This window comes from Cricetulus griseus, chromosome 2 (assembly GCF_003668045.3).
Source record: "Cricetulus griseus strain 17A/GY chromosome 2, alternate assembly CriGri-PICRH-1.0, whole genome shotgun sequence".
Classification (NCBI taxonomy): domain Eukaryota; kingdom Metazoa; phylum Chordata; class Mammalia; order Rodentia; family Cricetidae; genus Cricetulus; species Cricetulus griseus.
Window position 1 is genome coordinate 241,533,382 of NC_048595.1, and position 25,894 is coordinate 241,559,275.

The following is a 25,894-nucleotide window of genomic DNA, read 5'->3' on the forward strand; positions in this document are numbered from 1 at the left end:
TAAATCGTTGTATGCAACTGTACATAAGGTATTCTTAATTGCTTATCCCTCCTGCTATGTTCACTTTAGCACTTAGGTTTATTTAGAAGCAAATCTATTCCCAGCAATTATCCTGAAGTCAGTTGATTCTGTGCAGCATGTCTCCCAAATAAACATCTTCTACTGAACAAAGATTGAACAAACTGGTTACTGTATTACAGGGACCAATTATATTACCCTTTCCTGGGAGAAATAAAAAGTGCAGCCATTATAGCTCAGCTTGGCTGTGGGGCAGGCTTTCTGTCTGGTCAATGTTTTCCTTGGAACCAACACAGGGACCTCACAATCTTTTCCTTTGTGATTATAATCAAATAGGTTTCAAAATACAGAGTTACCAGAATGTTCTTTGGAAAATAGTCTTATTTGGTCTGTCCCAAAGCAGGACCCCACAGGGCTAAAGAAAATATAAAGTCATATTTTGGCTGTCTGAGGAATAGTCACAGTAAAAAGTGTGCTTCCTCCTCGAGCTAGAGTCAATGAGGTGAAGGGAAGGTGGCGGGTTGCTGTGGCAAGGAGCTTCCCAAGGTGACACTATCAGACCTTCCCTTAGACTGTAGGATGGTCTCAAAAGATCGCTCTGTCTTTGCACAGCCATTTCCTGAGTTTTCTTTACTGTTATGATGTATAAAACTGTTGTGGGTAATTGTGCTTTGGAGTGTGATTCAAAGTCTGTGTTTCAGCCAGAGCCTAAAAGCAGCATCGGCTCTGAGCCTAGCCAGCTCTGGCCTCTGCAGCTGCCATCGATCAGCATTCCAAGAGCGGTGCAGAGTGAGAAACACCGGGCAGCACTGCCCTTCTTCTGTGGCCTTGCCCCACCGTTCACCCTGAGCACATTTAATGTCTCACAGACTCCTAAAGAATACGTCTGACTAAACTGGGTACCAGTTGCTAAGATACCTAAAAGAGGAATAATTATTTCTGTTGGACTTCAAGGGATGAAAATAAATTAACAAGAATGAAAAGTGCCCAGAAAATTAGTCATGCAGAAAATAATTATACAATCTTCTCTGGAACCAAAGAGCTGTGTATTATCACAAGGAATAACTTGCTGGATCTTGCCATCACCATGCTGTACCTGCATCTGTATTCAGCTTTGAAAGTGACAAATCAATTTTATTTTGAAAATAATCACTTTCTAATTACCCAGAGTAACACAAATTCATGTGGATTGCACCAGATCTTGGGGCTGAGAGGATTCCAGGGACCAGACACACACCTTTTTTCCTCAAACCTCCCAACCATCTCAGTGCTGGCTTATGGGGACTCTGTAAACAAGATGGGATGCAAGCTGATCCAGTTAGAAATCAGACAGACACTCCATGGATGAAAAAGTGGCCATCTATGATCCGGCTTAGAGAATTTCTAATTACTATAACTCCGCAAGCCAGAATGTATTCAGTGAGGAAGCCCTGAACAGAGAAGTAGCATTAATTTACTAATATCTAGCCAAGGGTTTACAGCCAATCCCAAGTGCATGTTCACATGGACCGTCTAGATACACATCCCAAATCTGTATCCTACTGTAATACACATTCCCATGTTGCTTTTCTTATGCCCAAGTTCATGCAGGCTATCCTTGTGCCTAGAATATCTCTTTCCCAACTTAACCTGATATGCTCTTATGTATCAGGTTTAACTCAAATGTGATTTCCTGTCTATAACATTTCAGCTTTCCTGGTTACCACTGTATGCCCAATTTAGGGAATGGGTATTGTTTGTTCGTTGTTGTTGTTGTTGTTGTTGTTGTTGTTGTTGTTGTTTTAAAATATGGTTTAGCTGTGTTGCCCAGACAAGACTCAAATGCCAGAAACCCTACCTCAGCCTCCAAAATAGCTAAAATTAAAGGTTCATAAACTCTTCTCTTACCCAATTTGTCAGCTTTCATTACAGATAATCCATTGTTATTTTTCATCAGGTTCAAAGACCTTGTTTTATTCACTGGCATACCCACCATGACAATAAGCTGTGTGCTTAGATCATTGCAACTAAGATAAACTGAAAGATCTTAGTTAACCTTAGTTTATCTTAGATAAACTAAGATAAACAGAAAGCACCAGCGCATTGCCCCATGAGTTTACAAAATTTTAAACAGATATAGAAACATAATAACTTTTGTGTCATTGATGCCATATTTTAGAAATTCTATTTAAGCACTAAAGATATTTCCTCTTTGTTAATTAAAAAATTTGTGCTCAGTAGACATTTTGCAAGTATTCATTTGTTTTCTTGCCCAGCCTTTTAATAATTCAAAACCTTCTATCAAATCACAATCTCTTACTGCTGTTTACTCATTGTGTAGAAGTAATGTTCTCCATGTGGAGAGCTTTCTGGTGGCCTGGATTTTCAGGCTAGCTGAGTGTCCTTCACAGATGCCAGCCTTCATATAGAAAATAACATATAAGATTCTTTGAAAAGAACTGGTGACTTCACTCTCTATCTGAGAAATATTTACTTTAGTAAAGCTCTTAACTTTAGTCTCTATTCAAAATTTTCATTACTATCTGCCTGTGATAGCCAGACTTTCCATTGCTGTTACAAAATACCAAGGCAAAACAATTTAAGGGAAAAAGATTTATTTTCATTCACAGTTCCAAAGATTTTAGTCCACTGTGGTAGGAACTCAATCAAGTAGGGTAGCTGACTGAAGTCCAGGATGGAGAGAGACAGAGACAGACAGAAACACACAGAGAGACACTGAAACAGAGATAATAACAGCTAAAGGACTCCTGTACCCTCATATTTCTTCTGGACTCCAGTCTATGGGGTGCTGGCTGACCACATTCAAGGCGGGTCTTCCTCCTCAGTAACTCTCTCTAGAAAGAGTCACCTGTGGTGATATCTTTCTTGCACAAATAAAGCCTGTCCGGGCTTCAGAGAATGGAGCTTGCCACTAGATAACCATAGAGGTCAGGAGGTCTGTACAGACAGACAGGAAGTTACATAGCTGGGCAGAAACAGGATATAAGCAGGGAGAAACAGGAAATCTCTCTCTTCTCTGTTGAGATGCTTAGGAGGTAAGATGTGTTGTGGCTTGTTCCTTCTCTCTGTTCTCTCATAATTTCCCTCTATACCTGACTCTGGCTTTTTATTATCTAGACCAATTAAGAGCTCCATTTACAGTCATCCCCAAGTGTGTGTTTTAATCTTCTGTTTCTCAATTCAATCAACTTAACAATAAAAATTAACCATCACACTGACTCATCCCAGATTTAGGCTTTAGAATTTCCTTTGGTGCCTTGTTCTGAAGCTGTTATATCTGCACCTGCCTTAACTCCCAAGTCCAGATTCCAGAATGCTTATGTTGGTTCCATATCCATGTTTCTTATGCCTCCAAAGAGAGAATTCAGGAGTGGTGGCAAATGCATTCATTCTATTTGCTTAGTTGCTTAATTTCAATCAATATTGCTTTAAGCATAGGGCTGGTGACTGTCCAATACTAAAGTAATCAAATAGCCCCTGAAATATGTCTTATGTGTGACTGATTAAAGAAAACCCATTTGTTTTAGTAAAAAGAAATAAAATAATTTTCATTTTTATGATTTGTCTTCCTGCCCAACTTAAGGTTGCATCATTCTCCAAAACATCGTTGTACCAAAAGAGATTAGAGAAAAATCACCAGAAAAGTCTACAATTTTCTTCAAAATATCTTATATCTAAAGTGAGTGACTAAATATTTGGTGAAGTTCCTAGGATAAGAACCAGAGGCAAGAAGGAGACTGTTTTGCTTTAAACATGTCTGGATATTTTTCTAAAATTCTCGTGTGACTCAATTGCTTGCCACTGATAACACAATAAGGTTTAACAAAAGAGGGATAGATTTCCAGCTAACTATATCAACTCAGTAAATGTTGGGTTTAGTGTGGTGTTGTACATGTGAATGTCAAAGCATGTCTTCAATGGGCATGGTTTTGAGCATGGCGGATTCTGGAGAATGCTGTGATCATCACCCACCAATAGCCAGATGCTTCTAAGAACCACTTCTGAAAGATGTCTCTTTAAGACATCATCACATTGCCTTCCCATTTTCTGGGGTAGAATTCTAGAGTTGGCCATGTTATCTGCACCATTTATACCATTGCTAACCTAAGTCCTATTCAAATATTCAATTACTTACGTAAATATGCAAATGCAACCTCAGAGTAGGCATTTAGAAGTTTGTACAGCAATTTGACAGTGCTGCAACAGCTAGAGTTTCTTTTTTCTAGTAATTCATTCCTACTATGCTTTAAGTGATGCGTCTGCCTAGATTACAAATAAAAAGAAACAATCTCCTCAGCATAGAGAGATAATTTGAAAATCACTGACACAAAGCATTAAGCCTTCTTAACCTGATATCCTTTGAGAATGCTGAAGGAAACAGCACACACAGCATTTAGTAAACAATCTATGTACATCATATGGTTTGAAATAGTGCATGTAATATGATATCTCTTGGATTCTCTAAACCTCATTTACAGCCTATCTCAGGTTTCAGAAGTCCCATATTCAAGCCCTTAATTCAAGGTGACAAGGCCTGGAACTGCCTTGTCAATATCCTCCCCTGTTTGATTATCGTAATAAAGGCTCTGGTTCAGTATTAAAATCTCAAGACCCACAGCAAAAATTACTATGGTTAAAATCATTCATGAGCTCAAAACTAAGCACAGGACCTACTGAGTGAGGGCTGCCAGATTCTTTTGTGATGTTTAAGTTTCTTCAGAAGAAAAGAAACAGTCAACTAGTAATAGAGGAATTGATAGTGACCTAGTTACCCCTTTGTATATATTACAATGCAGTGAAACCAGACCTGCTGTTTATAAAAGAAGGGCTGGCATGGAAAGTGGTTGATCAATAGTGCTAGATAAATAACACCTGCAAATAGAATGTAGGAGACTAGAGTCCATTATATCCTGGAGCGTATAAAACACATCCTAATCTCTTTCGAAATCCTCATTCCAAATAAGGATTCGTGTAGTTCACATAAACATGTACAATTCAATAAAGTGATTCTTAAAATAAGTGTATTTGTTAAAAGGGGAATGAAAACTAAAATCAAAAAACATATGCCAAAATGTTAGTGTCCACCACATGCCTACTCTTATTACAGGCTCTTGGTAAACCCTCAAGATAAAGACCTTGTGTACAGGTAGGGCTTCTGGAAGACTAATACCCATTGAGATACTTTGCCACCAAAACAAGACATAATCATGTTGAATTAGGTTTATTTTGTCTGCAGGAAGGAACTTCCAGGAGCTCAGAAGTCATTACGATTCTAGTATAGACCACCCTAGAGAAGACACTTATGGTATGGGAGTTTAGCTCCTTATACTGCAGTACAAGATACATGACACTCAATCCAGACAGTAACTCCATCACCTACTCAACGCAGATGTAACTGCTCTACCTACTGCTTTACTGAGGGTCAGAAAACAGATACAAATTGTGTATCTTACTAATATATCTGTCCAGGCGATCTGAGTTACATACTACCCAAGCACAGTCTAGTAAACTAGATACCAAGCAATAAAAGAAATATACTTTGGTGCTGGCCTCTTCATTATTTGGCTCAATTCAGACATAAATCTACTTCATGTCTTCACACACTAAGTTTACTACTTCCTTTAAAAAATAAAATGTTTTTAGCATAACCACACCTATTTGCTTTCTTCCTGTCAATGGCTTCCCAGAGCAGGACAAAGTCAAACAGATTTCACTAAGACCATTTGGTCCACAGAATTGAAAAGACAATATGGCCCATTACAGAAAATGGTTGTCAATCTCTAGTTTCATGGATATATGGACCAATGCCATTAGTTTTCTAAAACTAAGTTTGGAAATCAGAGTTCAAAGGTGTGTTCATATGGACTATCTTCAGAAAGGTACTTTTACAGTCTCATTGTACTGTATGATAGGATGACAGCTTTGTGGAACTCTGTAAGGTGATGGCAGTTATATACTGACAATTTTGCTTCAGCCAGTCAACATATGACCTTTAGCTCTGTGTACCACCCTTGAGTAAACTTGAAGTATAAAAAGTTTTATACAGGTGCGTAAAGCTCCCAATTAAACATCTACTCCTTATTTTCCCATGCAATGAAATTAAGTCCAAGTGACTAACAGACCTGAAGATAAAGAAAATACTTTGCTGAGACATGGAGCCCAACACTCAGCAAAGAATGTAAACAGTTCTGACCACAGGAGCTGGAGGTGATTAATTAGATTTGTCACTAGAGTGCTGTGATTTACCAAACACTGAATGAACTTCACAGAGTTGAGGTAAATACAAAGAAAGCCTTAAATTGTTGATATTTTTGCAGAAGTCTGCTTCACTTAAGATGACACTTAAACACAAATATCTCAGTGGCTCAGCACAAAAGAAATTTTTTTCTTCCCAATAAAACAGGGCAGTGCAGATATTCTTGCTATGTGAGTAGCCTTTCACAGTATTTAGAAACCAGAATCCTTCCATAAACACAGGGGTGCATTATGAGAGGCCCCAAGACCTCTCATAGAAATGGTCTACATCATTTCCCAGTGTCCCCACAAAACTGCAAAGAATGCAGCCTAGAAGTAAGCTCAGACTATAAATACATAGCCAAACTCTTTCATTCTTGTCAAAATGTGAAACCCAATTCAAATTCACTCTGCTGATAGGAAACCTGCAAGCATTTCTCGGGGGAATTAAATCAAGAAAAATCCCTGGACAGTATACTAACATTATGCAAAGATGAAATCTTACTATACTAAGTCTAGGTATTTCACCCAAAAAGTTTGCGATGTATCTACTTAGCCCCTCACCCCACCACAGCTGGATAGCTCAGAATATACTCTTAGCTGCCTGCTTTCACATTTTACACCTGGCATTATATCTAGTCTAGAAGTTATCACTTTGGGCAAATTGTAGCAGGCTGGTAGATCTGCCACTAGTGAATCAAAGTGAAAAATGATGATCCCCAACAAATAAACTCTGGGGTCACTGCAGCTCTCTCTTTTGTGCTGCCCAAGCCAGCTTAATAGAGATGCTCTTTGCTCTGGCTCTCGTGCTCTTCATAATTAATTGAACTTTAATGCTTCAACAAGGTCCTAAGCAGATTACGGCAGCCTTATCTCCTAGTGTCAGGATATCTGTTTACTTCTGCTGAACAGAATGCTTAGACCCCTCTGATGGGCCAGAGCCAGGCTTGCTGGAGGCTCAGTGATGCATTTGAAACAGAACATGACAGTATATTAGTGTGGCACACTCAAGGTCACCTTGGATGAGGGTGGGTAGACCCTAGCACTTCGAATGAGATCTCTGTCAGCCTAGCAGCATAGAAATAGGAAGGATGCAGTCCTGGTCTTCTTTAACTTGGATAATTTCATTTTTCCATGAGAGCTATGCTGAACACTGAGTAGTACACTCAACTCCAAAAAGAAATGGAAATACCAGGGAATAGAATGCATTCACTCATCTGCATCTTTATCAGAAGCATCTTCTACTGTCTGTGTCTTTAATGAGATGGAAATCATCTACGCTAAACACCATTGTCATGCTCCTCAAGCTTACAACCCAGTTGAAATCCTTTGGATTTTGTCTAGCTTGGGTCTCTTGTATTCTTAACCACACTTCTCTTGTAGGCGTCTGACTCTGTCATTACCAGTCTTGTAGATGGTTCCCTTGGAATGTTTCAGAATACTTCATGTTCAGCTTGCTGACTTTGGTCCTATGTTAAACTCTATTAGACCTTAAAGATGCTGTCATTTCTTCAGTTACCTGGCCTTACAATAAAGTCATATTTTGCTTCTCTCTTTTTGCATTCAATCAGTCATCAAATTACATGAGTCCTTCTGAATCAATCATAATGCTAAACTAAAGAAGCCCAATTAATAACTGGTTACTTTGAGTCTGGATTCATTAAATGATGCCCAAGGAAGAATGAGAAGGCCAAGCAATGTGACCAGTGTTAGGATGTACACCTGGCTGATCCTGCTCCCTAATGATGGGCAGGCACGCACAGAGATTGTGCTATGTCATCACCACATCACCCACCACGCATTACAGCCTGTGTGAGGACTCTGTGCATGCATGAAACCTCAGTGCACCTGTGAGGTCTTCCCTTTACAAGGTTCAGCCTCCCCCCCTGCCATCTCTCCTTGGATTAGCTGACAATCCAACCCCATCTCCCCCCACTCTCTTGTCAATAAAGCTCCACGTGGGTTGTTCACTCATAGTTTCCTATTTCTTTACCAATAGCTGCAGCAGAATCGTAACAACCAGAGCATCGACAAAAATGTCCATAATTCTCGCCAGATTCAACTGTCACTATCACACTGTCCAGTCATCACAGTTTTCACAAGCACTTCTGGGATGCTGAGTCCTGGATAATGTCTCTGATGACTCCAGAACATAGGTATATGCCCTCACTCTGCCACTGCTCCTATTACCCACCTACCCCTAACACATACATTGCTCACATCTTCAGATCCCTAACGTTTAGTCTAAAGTCTTAATAGAGTGTATATTCCATGTGTGACCTACCAGGAGCACTGAAATGTAATAAAATGGTCCAGACAGAGTGCTTCTAAATCAAATACTAAATTATTGACACCTATGCCATCTCCTGTTTTCTTAGAACCTTCTAGCAACCTCATTCTGGCTAGTATTGGGGGAGCATTCTTGTTCATTCTCTCTCCTTTTCATTGGAATTATGAAAGTATCTCAGTGAAATCTTTAAAATCTGATGACCACTAAAATACACCAGTACACAATTTGGCCAGTACACACCTAACTAGATGCAGAATATGGAGCATCAGGCACCCACTATGCTGGTGCCTTAAGATATGAAAAACAGTTCTCTATAAAGTTGGCAATTATCAGTTCCTTCTTGCTACTTTCAGCCATGTCCTTAAGAGAGGGGTGAGGCAAGGTACATCTCCCTGATTCCCAAAAGGAACAGAGTGAAAGACCATATTGTTAAAGCATAGCTTCCCAAATCCTGATAACCTAGCTTCACGGAGTCCCAAAACATGGATTTCTGCCTATGTGCAAAAGCAATGGCTGGAATGAGCCAGGACTTAGTAGTAGATAATATCTCAGTAGCCCCAAGTCTTCCTCCAATATCAGAAAAGCTGATAAAACTAGATATGAGGAGAGCCCTGTCTGCGGTTACACTGTGGAGGTATATTACTCTGCTCACCAGACTTCTGTACCTTTCATTGCCTGAGGTCAATAAACTCCTATTTGGCTAGCACTACCCTTATACATAATTAATAATTCTGCTGAGAAAGAGGCAGTAAGAATGATGAATGACCAGAAGTCCTCCTATGAAATATTCTTCATGGCATTTCTGTCTTTCTTTTCCAGGTGCTTTACCTATCCTACATTCTTTTGGATCTTCAAAATAGGCTGGCAATTAACCTACCAGTTCTTCTGCCTTCTCTTCATGAAGAATACTGTGCCCAAAGCTATAGCAGCTCTCCTGCCCCTTAGCACAAGGCCTGACACATACTGGTTAATCTCCACACATTTGCTGCAAGTGGCTGATGATCAAGTAGTAATATAACTAGCCAAGGAATCAGGAAATGGTGCATAGACCTCCACCTGGCAGGTTCAACCCCATAAGCTCAGGAACTACTTCTCAGTCTTAGGCTTTTAAATTTGGGGAAACAATCATTTTGTTCCCTCCTGATAGGAAGTAAATGCAAAAGTCTTTTTAAAGCTCCAGGGTATTATGGAGAGTACTATTTTGCTTATCCATGTAAGAAATTACACGGAACACCAAATTAAACTGACACAAAAAATAACAGTGATTTAGAAAACATTACTTGCTCTATAACTCTTATAAAAAGTATAATAATCAGAAATAATATTGAAAGACATTATAATCATTATTTGATTTTCAATGCTGGCACATAACCAGGAGATAATAGTTCAGGAAGCAGAAATAATATATTTGGTATTTACTTTGTCATAACATAATACTTTACCTCTAATTGCAGGGTCAATATTTACTCGGTGATTATACAGCTTTTCACATGGTCGCCTGAACCCAATAAAGTAAGGAAAAGCAGTTACCGTGATTTTCCCAGAAGATGGACTAGACAGAGATAAACTAGATGATCTCCCTTACTGGATTATTTAACTCTGAAAATTATTCATACCTCAAATCTCTAAGAAGCTTGGGGAGCAAATCTTTCATTTGTTAGCTTTAAACTTCTAATTCAATTCCTAGGAAAGGATTTTTTCCTGAAGTTTCTACCTGCCTATACTTCCAAAACATAGGTCAACATTGTTCAAGACAAATAATAAAACCAACTAAAAATCATAAGATAATATGGTTGAAGTCAAAGAACAAAGTGTTTGAACCTGCAAATCTAAAATCCCAGAATTCTAAAAGGGCACATTTGCTTATGTTTCCAAAAAACCTACCTCACAGTTCAAGGGAAGGATGCTTTAAGATCTTGTTTTTATTTGCTAGCTTTGCATTGTAGAAACACCCTTGTGAACTTACTGGAGTTGTTAATGGATGGTAAGCATTTATGTTGAGGCTCAGCTTCTACATGGTAAGAAACATGTCACATCAGAAAAGCATCCCAAGACCCAGAATCCCCACCTGAAATTTATCGCCTCTGTCAACATGAGGTTGACAAGATGGTTGGCTTAACTGAGGCACTTTAAGAATTCTAGAACTGAAACAATTAGAATTTAATTACTAAATCTGAAGGAACTCATATTTGAAGAAGGGGAACACAGGAAGAAGAGAAGGCTTCACATGCAAAGGCTGTGCATGTGAGAACAGCCTTTGCACACAGTACATGAGCAAGAAAGCAAAGGCATTAATTGCTTGAGCTTAAATGGGAATACGGCTGCAATCTCCATGCTTAAGATATCTACATATTTTATTATCAGCCTAGCTGTTTCTATTTATGAGGTAGGCAGGAGAAACCAAGTAAATATTGGCTGAAAATACAGCATCATGGAATATATGATGTCATTTTATTGTTGAAATAACCTGCACAACACTTATGGCCAATAATAGAATTCCCCACATATAAAGAAGAGCAAATTGGTATTGGTCTCAAAACTATTTGTAAGTTTCAATGTGGCTTATTAAATGTGTGTACTTAAAACAGCTGAAAGCCTTTCTAAACCAATCTCTTGGCACAATAAATAGGTGAATATAAAAATTAAAGGTGCATGTCAGCCTGGCTCCACCTGAGTTCCTGTACCTGTTTATTACTCACTCTGCTTCCAACAAGAAATATGACCACTTATGTGCATAAGTGCACATTTGGGGTGGAGAGAGGAAAAGAGGTGGTAAGGAGTGCAGCTGTGCTTATGGACTGAGAGAAGGCAATAAGAAAGCTGTAATGATTTGTAAACATTTGTTTTATTGGACTGTTGAGAAGGCTCAGGGAGTAAAGGTGATTACCATGAACCCTGATGCCATGAGTCCTAGCCCTATGATCCACATGGTAAAAAGAGAAAACCAACTCCTACAAGCTGTCCCTGACCTTTATGCCAGTGCCATGGCATGTGCATACTCACACACACACACACACACACACACACACACACACACACACCACAGAGTAAATAAGTAAATAAATGTAAAAATGTTTAAGAGTTTGTTAAAGACTTTTGCAACACAAAGATTGACTATCAAATGAATTAATTAGAGATTATTGCTATAACCTACCATCAACCAATACTTATGCAGAAATATTTATTACTTTTTATTAGTCCATCCATTCATTTAACAAAAACTTGAATGGCAGTGACTGTAGGCTAGGTATTAAAAAAGAATTTTAAATTGTAATAAATCTGCCACCTTAAATTTTAGAGATGTAAAAACCAACTATTAATCACTATCCCTCAACTCTAGGTTTATTTAAAAAAAAAGGTATATAGTGTCCCCTGTGCACAGTTTGAAAATACTTAAAGACATGGGTGAAATATTGAGTCTGTGAAAGCATTTCTACCCAGAGCTGACACTTCATGGATACAGACACAGAAGTTTCTAGAACTCTGACTAGACCAGTGCTAGAGTTGAGAAAGGAGAAATAGATGTTAAATGCAAAGCCACCAAAGATAGTTCTCGTGACTAATATCACTGTGCTTTTTAAAAATCCAAATGACTTGAATTATTGAATTTTCCATTTGCTTTAGATAATAGGCAACCAATATGGAGGTGTGAAGTCTGAAGGACTCCTTAACAGAAATATGTTCTCTGCCCAGCTATGAGCTACCTGAAACATGAAACTCTACTACAGAAGATTTATTATGTTGGCCTAGAAGTCATGTTCTCCCTTTACAATCCTTCTGAAGTCTGACTTTGGTATTCCTTGTATATGACTTATTTCTTTTCTAGACTAGAGCATATTTAGCTTCATTCCCTATAACCCCAAGTAGGATAGAGCCAAGCACAGAAATGGCAGTCAATAAATAATTACATAGTGAATGAGTAAATATACCATCACCATCATGGAACAGTCATATATCTGTAGATTCCCAGGGGAATATGAAGACTGTTTAGCTCAAGACAGCCTTGTCCTAATGAAGAGCTGTGAACATACCTGCTAACATCATCAAATGCCCTTGGAAAGAGACATGTGAACAGTTTAGACTGATAGACAAATTTGTCATGAAAGCACTGGAAAGCAACAATATAACACATGAAAATACTGCCTTTTCCTAAGGAATCTGAGGTTGGGCATTCTCAAACATTTGTTTCTACTATAAACCAGGCAGCACACAACTCAGTATGAACATTTATGACCCCCTGGAAGTTTATCCACCAAATACACCCCAGACCACTAAATCATTCCACTGGTGAAATGAGGTAAGTTGTTCAAATTGCCTTCAAGTTACTTAGACAAAAACTAAGAAAGAAGTGGCCAGAAAATTCCAAATAATAACATACATCTGTCTTAGTGAAAAATGTATATATGCCTTGTTTACAACTTAAAATAATTTGGTATTCAACTAATTTGACAAAATAAAAAATGAGTGATCATAGGTGCTGCAGAGATGAAACAATGAAGAATCTCCATCTCTTGTTAAATAAAGCTAAAGAATTGTATTTGTGTGAGTGCAGAACCAAAATCCAAAGTCTGAGGGGAAAGAGACAGTAACTGTCAAAATAGAAGTGAGACTCTTCTCAGCATTTCACCATTATCTTTTTAGGACATTTCATGATGTTTTAGAAGACCAATAAATAAATAAATAAAACAATATTTTTATTGAGAAGTAAAAATATTTACAAAGCTGATAAAGACTTGAGATAAAATGTATCCCTGGCTTCCACCATTCTGAGTTCTTATACTATAGGGGACAACTCTTAGTCCTTCATGATAAATTGTAATGCTGACCATACTTTTTCTAAATAATGTTAAGCTATGCCCTAGTTTATCAACTTTAGACAACATATCCATTTATTCCTTTTATTAGAAATGAGTGTTTTCTCCACCTCTTTACAATATTTCACTTCCCAAATTGCCCCAAGACAGCTATTTCAAAGTTTTTAGTTAAGTCAATCATTAGTATTCATGGCAGACATAAGCCAGATGTACTATAGTTATCTTTGCTTTCTTGTATAGTGTACTTTCTCAGCTACAAAATGACCTCATTTTTCACTAGGTCTTCCGTGTGTCTAACTCTTTCCAAATGCTCAATGCATCTGCTCAATGCTTTTGAACTTCATTTTTGATGGACCTTCATGACCGTATGTTGAATATACAAACCATACATGGTTTTGTGCATGTAGACAGTATATGCTGACCATGTTTGCCGCATCTAAGGTTCTTTAGCAGCTCATTTGATCACTCATGTTAGATTGTGTAGCAGCACCGTTCTTCCCTCCCACTCTCAGCTCTCACCCAGCCCAGCCTTTCAACGCCTTAGAGCCATCTCCCTGCTCCTTACCGTGTGGTTTCTCCTGAAGCTAGCATACAGCCTAGGACTTGTTTGCTTGTTTCTATCTTCTCTTCTGGACCCAGTGTCTTCTTTTCTTGGTGCTCTTGTAAAAAAAAATAGCCTCCAATAGCTTTCCCAGACAGGGGAGTCAGAGGCATACATCCAGGAACATGAGAGAATGTCATCATTTTACCCTTGTACCTAATTGTCATATGTTTTGCATGTAACATTGAAAGTGGAAATCATTTTTGCTCACAACTTCAAAGGAAACTGCCATGATCTCCCAGCCTGTCATGAGGGGTTAAACTATCACTGCAGGACTACAAAGGGGCTTAGTGGATAAGGACCTGAGTTTGGACCACCATCGCCCATGCAAAAGATCAGGCGTGGCCTGACATGCACATGCAATATTGGCTTCGAAATCATAGTCCTGCAAAAGCTTGGGGAGTAAAATATCCGTGTTGAGGGCAGATCCAGGATGATCTCTGAGACTCTCTGGCTACCAGCCATGCTCCAGGTTCCATGAGAGACCCTGTCTCAGGGGCATAAGGCAGAAAGTGACAGAACAGACTGCCCCACATCTTCCTTGGGTCTCTCAAGCATGTACCATAGGGACACATACACACATCATACACACAGAGAAATAAAATAAACCATGAGTATGATTATAATCCAGAACACTCCTTCCACTCAAAACCCCACAGAAGTTATTCAAAATCACTGTCTCCTTCCCTGTATTTGTGCTCATTTCAATAGGATTCCTTTACCACCACTTCAGTAAAACAGTTTTGATGCTGATCAAAAGGCACTTCCATGGCCTAATCAAAACTGCTTCCTTTCAACTGTATAATAATCTTAATAGCCTGCCCTCTCCTTAGCTGACACTGCCAGATGCTGAAATCTGCTTAGAACATTTTCAACTTCTGGACAAAAAGATTTCCCTATTTCCCTCCCAATTGACCAGCCTGCCCTCCCAATCCATTTTTACCCCCTCTCCTGTAACTTTTGGAAATCCACTGAACTTTCAGCCTTCTCTCCTTTGTTCTTCCTTGGGTGGTATGATGGTCCGTGTTGTCAGCTTGACTGGACATGGAAATACTAGGAGACACACCTTGCAGAACACCTGTGGGGAATTGTTGAGACTAGTTTACCCTCTGTCTGGCCACATCTGTGAGGGACTATCCTGATTAGGTTATGTGAACTAGGAAGACTCCACATGAGGCCACTCCCATAACCTGATCCAGGAATGCCTAAGATTGAGGAAGCTAGTTGAGTGAGGGATGCCATTGCAGATGCAATGTGACCAGCAGACTCAAGTTCCTGTCACTGTGATGTCCCTGTCATGAATGACTGTACCTTGAACTTGAGTAAAAATAAATCCTTTTTCATTTAGATTGTTTTTCACATGATATTTAATGAAACAACTAGAAACATGACTCACACATGTGCTAGCTTTTGTCTGCTGAGAATTCTGGCCATATCTAGTCTCACAAGGTCAACAGCCTCTGCAAAATCTTCACCAGAAACTGCAATGAACATCCTAAATTTGTAATGTCTAAAATGAAATCTTGTTTTCTGGATCATCTCTGCTTCCTCTAGGGGCTTTACCTCCTCAGTGAATGGCAGCACATCCACCCAAACCCACAGATGCCAAACCTAGAAATCATCTTTGACTCCACAATTTTCTTCGTTCTAAGCAGCTAATGAATTATTAAACCCTGATTGCTCTATGCACAAAATATGCTCTATGTGCATTTCCAATGGAAACTATTTCTCTTGTTGTTACTTCTATAGCCCCATCACTTTCCTGGTCTCTCTTTGACTTCTGATAGAATTGGTCAATGGCAGCTAATGGCAGCCTGGAGGAAGGGCGTCCTTCCTCACTGGCAAGCCTCAGCTTCTGGCTCCACAGCCTCCTGTTATCCACTCAACTCTTGTGTGACTAACAACCTCCATCACCCTGTTGCTAATTTGGAGGTAGCCACACAAGTGTAGTCAGCTCCTCATCTCTTCTAACAGCTACACAACTGTCTCCCCACGTGGAACTGCCAATGTTCAGGAGTCTAGTAAGTCACAGACTCCAGCTTAACTTGAACTAAAAACAACTTGATTGTTTTAGTGTGTTTCCTTCACTGCAATATACATAAAAACAGGGAGATCAGTGCCTACACTGCCATCCAATTGCATAGGGCATACAATAGGTATGTTAACATAAGAAAACATTTTTCTCCAAAGCAATAGAATTTTATGCTGCTCAAACCATAAATACATTAAATTTCAGACTGTGACAAAGCCCATCTGAAATTTTTAAGGTTTTACAGGAGATCCAAACTAACTAGGATAAAGTCATAAAAATAAAATTTTGAAAAACATTTAAAATTAATAAATAAAAGCATGCAAAGGGTACAAATGACCCCAGTATAAAGAAATTGCTTTCTCGAGGTCATTTTATTCCATTAATTTTGGTACCGGCTTCATGTTATTTTTTAAAGTTTATTTTATCTATAAAATACATGCTTTCATTAAATGCATCATTACTTTTATGACCCTTGCAATCAATCTCCTTTTTCCCCTTCTAAACAAGAAAAACAAATGAGAGACAGGAACATTTATATTGATGATCTTTAAGAATAAGTGGGAGATGGCTTCGGGAAAAGGAATTAGAGGTAGCTTTACAATAAAGTCTACATTCACAATTTAAATGACAAAAGATTCACAGCTGAAAACAAATGCTCCATCCAAAGTAAGATGGACCTGGACCAGGACCTGTATAAAACAAAAACAGATGAGTAAGCAAGCTCTCCTTAAAGGGCCATCCAAACATTTTTCTAACCTGGAAACCGTTAGGGGGGGAGGGGGTTCTTTCTCTTTAATGTGACAACATTTCAAAGTCTTAACCCAATAATGCAACCCGAGCCCATGAGTGCCTGCTTCACACCCTGCTTCCATTGGAAATACTCAAGTTGCTTTTTCTTGTTAGCTTGCTTGCTTGTTTGTTTTCTGTTTCATTTGTAAGTTAAATCTGTTACCAATATTTGAAAATCAGACAGTTTCTCATAAAAATCTGGAGTCTGACATAGACCAGTCAATTCCACCCAAGTCACCGATGTCACCAGATCAGGGGTTCTCGTTCTGTGGGTTGTGACCCCTTGGGGGTATAATGACCCTTTCATGGGGTTCGAATATCAGATATTCTGCATATCAGATATTTACATTATAATTCCTAGCAGAAAAAAGTTAGTTATGAAGTAGCAACAAAATAATTGTATAGTTGGGGGGTCACTGCACCTGGGAAACTATTAAAGGGTCGCAGCATTCAGGAAGGTGAGAACCACTGCATTAGATGCTCCGCTTCCTCTGCCAGTCTCACTCACTCCCTTGGCCTCTCTGCCTGACCCATGAAGGGTTAGCAGTGATGCACTACAGCAAAATAGCCCCTCACTTTCTGCTGATTTGAATACTCTTCTAATTGTGAGATGGAATGACCTGTTCTGTCACTTTACACTAAGGTAAGGCCTAACATGGGCTCTTTAGGTTGTAATACAATAGCTGCTGATGGCATACCATCTAGGAGGCAGGACAGTAGCAGAACTTCCCATTTTACCCCTTCCTCCCAAATGCAAGGCCTCCTCTTAGCACCTTGGCACACAGGGGACAAGTGAGGGCAGAAAACACCACAGCCACCCCTGGAGTGCCCTGGCTTCCTGGGGGAACTCAGGGTCTGCTAGAAAGAAACAGCTGTTTCTGCAGGACAGGACCTGGGTAAATTGAAGAGGTTTTTTTTTTTTTTTTTTTTTATCAGTCATATGTATTTCATCCAATTTTCAAGGAAAGTATCAAAAAAAAGTAAGCACTTCTAAGTCTGCATATTGCAAAGAAGCTGCCTTCCATAAAGACCACATATTTTAGTCATTTTCACAAACACTTCCTTTTCTGCTGTCAAATGTTTGTTGACCCCAGTATTCATCAGGACAAACCCTTGACATTTGAAACAAACCTTCCTCAAAGCTGAAGACTAATTCTCACAGCAGACACATTTATTTTTGCATTAATTGGTAGGTAGTTGACTTTAAAAATTGGCTTTAAACCCACATAGAAATTGAATTTTGTAATGGCTTAATGACATTAATGCATATAATTTACAATCCTTACAAAAGCTTTTGTCTCTTGTGGTCCCATTTTTACCTCCCTTGATTCTGCGGTTTTATAATGATAAGCATTATAAAAATGCCCAGGCAGCTAAAGAGACGCTTCCTGGATCCATATTTGGGCGTATGAAGGGAAGGATGCTGCCAATTAAAAATGCAGTAGAGCCCACTATTGTAGATTTACGGCTGTGGAGGACATAACTTTTCCTCATTTTGGTTATTCAATTTGGATAACAACCCAGTTGCTATGTGAAATAACTTGATTTTCCCCTTTGATGTGCAATTCTTCTAACACCATCATTTGGCATGCTGACTGATGATTGGATAAATTCACTTGACTTTTCCTATGAATCATTTAAATTACTCTTTGTATAACGATTTAAATTTGTTTTAGAGACGCCATTAGAGGATTATTTTAAACACTGCTTTGTTTTGTTTTCATCTGTTTGGTCTCATTTTCTTCACCAGGCTCTTCCTCTCTCGTTTGTTATTAATTGTCTTTCCCCTTCTACTTACTGTCTTAGTTAGGGTTTCTGTTGCTGTGAAGAGACACCATGACCACAGCAACTGTAATAAGGAAAACATTTAATTGGAGTGGCTTACAGTTTCAGAGTTTCAATCCATTCTCACCATGGCTGGGAGTATGGCAGTGTGCAGGCAGATGTGTTGCTGGAGCTCAGAGTCCCACATCTTGCTGGCAACAGGAAGTTTAGTGAGACACTCACTCAGGTGGTATCCTGAGCATAGGAAACCTCAAAGCCTGCCCCATAATGACACACTTCTTCCAACAAGGCCATACCCACTCCAACAAAGCCACAATTGCTAATAGTACCACTCCCTGTGAGATTATGGGAGCCAATTACATTCAAGCTGGTAGAATGAGACTTCCCATTCTTCCTGCACCCCAAGCAATAGCCCTGTGATGCCACCTCCCTCCAAGACTTGGGCCATCAGTAATCTATGTTTTGGACCATCTGAGCCAAGCATGATAAGGAATAGCTCGTAATTTTATAAAATCACAGCATCCATTCTCTGTCACCTAAAGCAAGTTTCCCAAACCTATTCAGAATTTATGCAGGAAAGCTAGGGTCACATTAGTCCACCAGATGAAGAAAAGAGAAGAGCATCCCCAGGGGCCAGACAAACCGTGCATATGCTGGTGCTGTATTAGTGACTTTCCTTTTTGTTGTTCTTATCTTATACTAGTACATACTAGTTAAACACATGGTTTCAATTTGACGGTTTCATATGTGTGTAGAAAACATTTTGGTCATATTCACCCCAGTATGTTCTTTCCTCCACCTCTCCTGCTGATCTCTTTTCTGTTCTCTACAAGATCACCTTCTTCATGTCTTCTATTGTGTGTGATCCAGTACATCTTGAGTTGCTGGCCATCACTTGTCACCAAACAAAGCTTCTAATACTGGGATTGTGTTACATTTAATGGAGTGGTTGGCGTAAGGGGTTCCATGGGAACACCCAAACAATCCAGGCTATTGCCAAGACTATATACTGCTCTCCACAGACTGATAGAAAGACCCCATTATTAAGGACAACATCTATACAACTCATTGAACATGGAGAGGCCAAGCTAGTGCCTACATGTAGTGCCTTACATTCTTCTAGTCTTTCGTACAGAAAGGTACTCTGCACACTACCAAAGGAGACACATATACACCAACTCAACAACAAACCCTTCCTTCTACAATGGTATCCCAGGGGAAACAAATTAGTCTTAACAGCAGGCTGCATGCCCAGCAATAGATAAACAACGGGAAATGAACCTGTTGTTGTTTCCTTGTCTCATGACTTCATGTCAGGACTTCTTTTCTTTTTATGTTTTTAATTTTGACTTCTTATTTTTTTTATTTTTATTTTATTTATATATTTCTTGTCTCTTTTTATACTACAAGTCCTTTGCATACATATAATACATATATTCATATATGTATGTATATATATATAATAGCTTCTAGTTTAGTGTCTTATGGGATTCTGAGTATGCTAACAAGTGGGTCTCTGTTTCTCATACCTTCTGAATTTTTATTTTTACCTCTGTTTTGTCAAATTTCAATATGTTAGGTTTTGTTTTATCTCACTATATATATTTTTTAAAAGAATCCATGTATTCAATAGAATCTCTACTGGAATGGGGTTTTCAAGTAAAAGAATATTTCTCCATTTTTATCTGTTATTGCCACAATTTTATATAACTTAGCTTGTGACATGCTTGTTTGCCAAGATGTGGAAACAAATTACCTGAAAATCTCAATGGGATTCAAAGGCAATGCCTACTTTCTTTATCAATCTTACATATCCATCATTGGAATGTGAAGGCCTCCTCCAGTCCATATTTATTCTATCTGTCGGGACTTTGGTAATCAAGGACCACAGCAAAGGAAGAGGAAGACTACACAAAGAACCATAGGCCAGTTTTTACATGGGCTTATAGGTGACACAGAATACTACTACTGGCCTCTCACTCTCCAAAGTAAGTCACGTGACTTCAACTGAATCAATAGAAGTGGATTTAAATTCTTTATGCAGAGTTTTAAAGGACAGACATGGATCTACTCAATAGGAGCAAAACCACTCTCAATACTGTTTGATTACCAAGGTCTAATAAAAACCATTGCTATCCTTAAATTTTTCAGTGTGCCTTTTAACAGTAAACGTTCTGCCTCTTTTTCTTAGAATGCCATTCTCCTTGGCATTCACACCCTCCACCTTCCTCTCTGAAAACTGAGCCTTGTAACACCCATTAGAGCTCAGAGAGTGGTGAATTTCTAAATTCTAATGTAGAATTGGACTTCAGTGGCCAATGCATAAGGAAAGTACAGGGATTGAAGTGAATATAAGACATCTAAAAATGACACTGTAGGGAACAAGACAGAGTGAGATGTGGCTCCTTTGGTCCCTGTCGGGGTTCAGGCAGCACATTCAATTCTCTGTACTTTGTTTCTTAAAAATACTCCCTACCATACATTGTATAAGGCACATGTCATCTTTCCTACTGTCCCCGTGAACAGGTTACAGTATTACAACATGGCAGTTACAGTCACATAAAGCCAAATGAATAGACTTGAAACCCGGCCCTGCACATTTATTTACAACTTTGGACAAATTCTTTGTTGATATAAGTTTCTTCCACTATAAACTAGAGATAATATTCATAATTAACCTAGTACTATGTCACAAAAATTAAGTGAATCAATATGTATCAAACCAGTTATATTACTGTCATCCACTCTTAAAATATCGTTTGGATAGCAAAAAACATCTGATTACCTTTATAGGCTGTAGCTACAGTGATTTTTGGCACCTACCTCACACAACAGCCTTTCATGGAATTTAGTATCAGTAAGAGTATGAAATCTGCAAAAATAAGGCTGTGAAGTGTCCCCATTTCTTCAAACTAGTGATGTCCATGTAATCCAGGATCGCCAGACCTGATCACCTGTGTTCCCAGGACTGATACATATGGACCAAAGAAGAGGAAGCTAGATGCCAATAGAGCTAGATTCAAGTTCACTGCTCCAACTGGAAGCTGTGATATTTAGGTAAGCATTCCAAACTTGCAGATACATCTTTGCTTATTAGCATTCTTTTAAATTAGCACTCTTGAGATTTGCCAATCAAGCATAAAAATTCTTTAGTTTTGCTGCCTTCTTAGCATGGCCCCTAGGTTGAATTTATTCTGGGCATCCTTATGCTTGAGACATATGGAAAATAGAAAAATGGAAATGTTTTCAAAGTAGTCTTGAATTTAACTTCTAAGAGAAATATTTTCTTGACATGGAATATTCTACACTGAAAGAAAAAATAAATTCATGAAATTGTTACTCTCTTAACATTGTGATAAAAGACTACTCTCAACTATAAACTGTGAAGAATTAAAACTCAATATCTTCTTGTAGCACATATACAGTTAAATATTAAATATTTATACTAGGAGAATTTGAAATAGAAAACTGAAACAAGACAAGAAACAGTAGTAAGCAAAGAGATTATGCTACAGGATAATACAAAGTTTTCCCTAAGAGGATTTAAATCTTTCATTTGCTTTTCTCCACCTCTAGTAAATTCTTTCAGAAATAACTATTTCTTCATCTTGCTTTCCAAAGACTTAGATGACTTTTTATGGATCAACATCATATAGATTGCAGAAATTAAGTCAACCAAACTTAATCCAAGAACATCTCTTACTATTTTTGGGAAAGATTTGTCATGTAGTCACTTGGATAGGAGTGGACCCTTTTAGTACCTTTCCTCCACTTGACATATTGTGTGACATGTTGTGTGACTTCTACTGGGGAGATCTGAGCAAACATCTCTCCATGCCCAGGCAAGACATCAGTGAGACTAAAGGAACTATCCAAATTTTGGCCTTAAATTCTGTTTTTTTATTTCATGTCTAGTTTAGTGAACCAATTAGTTCCATACAGGAGTATGGGTGATAAGGAGTGATTTGCAGGAGTACAGAGTTGAAGACGGATCCATCATTAAAATATCATCTCATGAGAGCGGCATCCCCAGGGCTCCCAGCATTTATTGCAGGTAGCTTTCCAACTCTCTCCAACAACTAACACTACTTGGAGGGAGGTGCTTGTGAATCCTATCAGTTTCAAGGGCTTCGTGAGTCTTGGAAGTTTTGTTTACTTCCTGAATGTTGCAGGAATATTTCAACTCAGAGGAAACAGGCACAATATATAGCCAATCCACCTCAGAAATGCTAATCAAATGTGCTGCCAGACAGCCACATCAGTACTGGATCATATTTATAGAGTAGATGACTGTTGGTATAATACCTTACTAGAAGATGACATGGTTTAAGCATTCAGTATTTTGGATTGAACAAGGTTTTTTTAATCAAAAACTGGAAGCACAAAGCCTCAAGAGTGACAGTGTGCAATCATTTCAAGAAATAATGAGATGGGAGTCTAGAGACCTAAAAACAAATTATCCTACTGTCACTACTGTAAAGGATCATCTGTGCAGTATGTGGAACCTAATATCTACATTGGCCGAAACATCAAGAGCATGCCAGAGTTTGTGATGAGAAACATTCTTCCACTCGCCAGTAATGAAGGACTTGAGTGTAATCAGTGCCCAATCCTAGCTTCTTCGGCATTCAGATGTCTTTAAATGAAAAATTAGACTTTGACACCAAATGTAATAACATCCAGAAGTGGATAAAATAGACTGAAACATGTTCATATGTAAAACAAACCTTGGATGGCAGAACCAACTGCAGGATGGGGTCTTTTCAAAGAACATCCATGATGGCTGTTGTTCTTTTTATGCACAGATGGAACCAAAGATACTCAAATCTACTGGAGGAGTCAAATATCATTCTAGTAAGTTATGCAGTTCAAATTTTGTCATTGATTCCATTAAAACATGAGTGACCTTGACTTAGTACTATCAATTTTTTTGGTCAAAATCATCTTAACTTTGTGGAGATCTATTAAATGGAATGTACAAAATAAAATGTTGACTGTGCAAAGCCAGGATAGGCATGTAGATAGGTTAAAATAACTTTATAGAATAAGCAACAGAATATGATCAGTCCATGGGGTATACCAAACCACATGTTATTCTAAGAATGCAATAGCAATATTTGAAAGGGTAAATCGTAGTGTACTTGAAAGAGCACAATCAAACCTGAACACACCATTTCTAGAAGAAGTTTCCTTCAGAAACGCAATTAGCTATGCTTCAAGTGCCTCGGTAATGAAATGTTCTCCCCATCTCCCTGGCCCCTCCTTCTCCCTCACCGTCTTGCAAACCGCAACACTTCACAGTGGGGAACAAGACAAACATGCAAGTGTATATACTACATGTCTACCAGGGGAAGCTGTCTTGTTTTTACTTCTGCACACCCCTTAATAGTATCGTTTACCCAGCTCTAAAACCCCTTCACATATTTTCATAAATAAAAGCCATAGAACAGAAAGCCTGGTACGATATTTCTTGGTTCTGAAAAGGAGAGAATGTGAGGGGCCATTTTCCCTCAGGAATGTTGTTTCTTAGACATTGCTGCTCGGCTATTCAATTAAACTAGAAGGCAGAAAAGCACCCCATGCAGCACTTAGTCTTGCCCTCCCCCTGCATCCAAGCAAGCCTGGAGATGCCAAGTTTCTGAGCAATTGATTCAGAACCAATTTGTGGCAAACAAATGCTCTCCCGCTACTTAGAGTGGAAAGATCTCTCCATGCACTTTTGTCTAGACAGCCTCGACTACAGGAATATAATGTGTTTTCTAGCCCTCCAGTGATTTATTAAATGCCAAATCCATACAGCACAGGCACTAAGGCTTGGGAAATGGAAAAAGCAGCTTACCCAGTGGACCTGTAATGACTTATTAAGATTATGCTGGCAGAAAGACTTACATGGCATCAATAAATAATAGTGATCTATCAAATAACTTTGGTAGAAATGATAATGCTTAGAAATATTCCATTTAATGTAGGTAAATGCACCTCCTGGGGATTAGTGACATGGAAAATATTCCAGGCACTGATGTGAAAGAGTCTCACATCCACACCAACAACTTCTGCTCGCAATGCTGGCTGCTTTTAAAAATAAAAGGAAGCCTTCAAATAAAATCCAATTTCAGAAAAAAAAAAAAAGACCAAAATATGCCCAAGAAAAAGTCAGAAATCAAAATATCTTCTCCGTTTTTATTTCACAAATCAAAACCCAGATACTTATTTTTATCCATGTTACCATAATTCCCACATTTCTGTTTGATAATCCTACTAAACATCGGCTCCTCTTGAATCGCTACAAATGCTAAATGCCAGTGGGCATGTCAAAGTAGTGGGTCAGAGAGGAAAAGTGAAGGTAGGTAGAATTGCTTTACATTATCTTGTTTGATAAAAATAATTTAGACAGATGTTTTCTAAATAAGACTTCTCTATATCATTACAGTCAAGGTATTGTGCAGTACTGTAATTGTCAATTCAGCTCAGATACGTAACAGTGAGAAAAGGCTTAACTGTTTCTTGGAAAAACAATTCTAAGATACTGCTGCAGAAGCAGGGAGTCAAACAGCAGTGAAAATGCATTGGCAGCATAAGTTGTTCATGGTGGTGGCAACCACCGTTAACTTCTAATTTATACCACTAAGGAAACAGTTTATTGAGTTCCATTAGAGTGTTTTTCAGAAGAAAAAAAATAAAACAAACTAAAAATCTTGGGGAGAGTGGTGTTCATTTTGAATAACTTGATACAACTAAAATAATTTTCAGAAGAATAACATATGGCTGATGTTCCTAAATTTTTCTTTTCTTATGTAAACATCCCCTTGTGCTCAAACATGGGAATGAGGTGCCTGGTAAATATGGTGTACATCCTTCCTCTGAAGTCTCTGCCTGCCTCTCCCCATCAGCCACAGAGGTTTTGGAGTGAGAAGCACAACCCTCGGGATACTCAACTTCTCTGACACTATTCTAGCTGGCTAGCTTACGGTGCTGTCAAACCATTCTGTTTACCTACTGTTACACCAAGATTCCATGTAAGGGGTAACACGTCATGAGACTAAGTGCAGTTGTTGCATGAACAACTATAAAAACAACTTAGACAAATTCTTAATTTGAGTTTTACTAACAATACTAGATTTGAGTCTAAAGACTGGACAATTGTTCTAAAGAAGCTGTTCCAAGCACACAATCAAGACAAATATTTGGTTGCCTTTTTCTGCTTTTAATAAGGGTCACCAATAGGAAAGAATTATTTTACTTCAACTTTTAGGACCTTTCTTATTTGTATTTTCTATTAATTAAGTTGTTTTGGTTGTGTTTGTTTGCTTGTTTGACAAGGTATCACTCTG

At 38.6% G+C, this 25,894-nt stretch overlaps 1 long non-coding RNA gene across 10 annotated transcripts in view; it reads right to left on the bottom strand.

Moving 5' to 3' along the window:
- Positions 1-25,894, bottom strand: part of LOC103162901 — a 323,538-nt gene that overhangs the window by 201,681 nt on the left and 95,963 nt on the right. For 2 of the 10 annotated variants that reach the window (XR_003482823.2, XR_003482825.2), the window contains exon 1: positions 13,922-21,922. The exons of 1 other annotated variant lie outside the window; for it this stretch is intronic. This is a non-coding gene — a long non-coding RNA (uncharacterized LOC103162901). Of the gene's footprint in view, positions 1-13,921; positions 21,927-25,894 lie in introns of those variants that run through there. 7 more of the 10 variants (XR_004768414.1, XR_004768413.1, XR_003482827.2 and 4 more) reach the window with 7 other exon arrangements.